The sequence below is a fragment of the Elephantulus edwardii genome, unplaced genomic scaffold (assembly GCF_000299155.1).
Source record: "Elephantulus edwardii isolate Elephantulus edwardi_28Jun2011 unplaced genomic scaffold, EleEdw1.0 scaffold00012, whole genome shotgun sequence".
NCBI lineage: Eukaryota > Metazoa > Chordata > Mammalia > Macroscelidea > Macroscelididae > Elephantulus > Elephantulus edwardii.
Window position 1 is genome coordinate 29,483,504 of NW_006399762.1, and position 1,705 is coordinate 29,485,208.

Here is a 1,705-nt window from a genome sequence, read left to right on the forward strand (position 1 = left end):
TCCTGGCAACATGCCCAAGGTCTGTGAGATAAAGCTTTACCACTTTGGCCTCCAAGAAGCTCTCTGGCTGCATTTTCTTTAAGACATAGTGGTTTCTTCTTCTGGTAGTCCATGTGATATTCAGTACTCTTCTCTAACACCACAGTTAAAAGGCATCAATTCTTGTCATCCTTACTCATTGTCCAGCTCTCAACAGCATAGCAAGTGATTGTAAAGACCATGCCTGACTGAGTGCACCTTAGTGATTAAAATAACATCATTGCTCCTCAGTTATTTGGAGAGGTCCTTGACTGCAGACTTTCCCAGTACAATACTGTTCCTGATCTCCTGACAGCTTATACCAAGTGTGTTGATTATGGGTTCAAGTAAAATGAATTAATTGACAGTTTCAATCTTTTCTTCATCTATCAAGATGTTGCCTACTGGTTCAGTTTGTTTGCTTAATTTTGAGGTGCAATATTGAAGGCTGATCTAATATGCCAGAGATGAAAAGATGAGGAAAAATGGGGTCTCTCTCATAGTTAAAAAAAAGTCATTTCTAAATCCACCTTGAAATACAATGTTTTGAGTGACAGTATTATATCCATATGCATACAAGGAAGTCTGGTAAATACCACTATCATTGAAATATATTCACCAACAACCAGAGCCAATGAGGAGGAAATAGAAGATTTCTATCAACTTTTGTGTCAGAAACTTCCATCAGACTTTCTGGCTTCAGGAAATCCATCGATACTGTGTCACCCTTTGGGGGTGATATCTTGCTTTGTGCTTGTATATTGTGTGGGACAGCTTGCTTTCGTCGAGACGTTGATATGTTCTTGATGAAGATAATGCTCTAGAGATCAGTTGGGTAGCTTGTGCTTTTCTCTGAACGTCTGACTCCAGGGAAATGTCAGTTCAGAGCCTGTGAGAGCAGCCTCTGGTAGGTAAAATAGTTCAGGGTGCTCCAGATTAAAGGCAGGTTGATTAACCAGATGTGTAGACACAGGTGTGGAGCCAAATAGGGTAGGGCATGCACGTGGTTGCAGTGATCACAAGGGCAGGTCAACCACTTGGGGGACCTCACTCAGGCCTCACTTGTCTGGGTGTGCTTACAATTGGGGTCCCTATTCAAATTCCAGCTGTCCGTCTCCCACCCAGTGGTTTTCATTCACTGTTCCCTGTCCAGTGGTGCTCACGCAGTTGCCCTTGCACTGTGGCCCCTGCCCAGGAAGGCTTCTTGGCCCAAGGGGACTCAACAAGACAAAGTCAAATTCCCACCAACCCACTCGCCTCTGGCTGGTCTGCAATTGTCCATAAAAGTTCAGCCAAATTATTTCCTGGGTTAAGGGGACTCAACAAGACGAAGTCAAATTTCCACCAACCCACTTGCCTCTGGCTGGTCTACAGTGTCCACAAAAGTTCTGCCAAATTATCACTGGCCCTCTCGTTCCTGGGCAGTTGGCGTACCCTGAGAAAGCTCAGCCAAATTCCCACCAGTGGGCTCGCCCTTGGGTACTCTCCCAGACAATTGGTGGTGCCCAAGAAAACCCAATTAGGATCCTTCCAGCCTTTCTCGTGGCAGATCAGTCCCACAGCAGCTCGATTAGTGGCTTCAGACGATGGCTGTCTCCGTGGTGTGCCTTTGTGTGCTGACTCAGAATCGTATTGTCCACGGCTGTTGTTGTGTTGCGTGAAGAAGTCGCTAGTGGCCCTGGAGCAC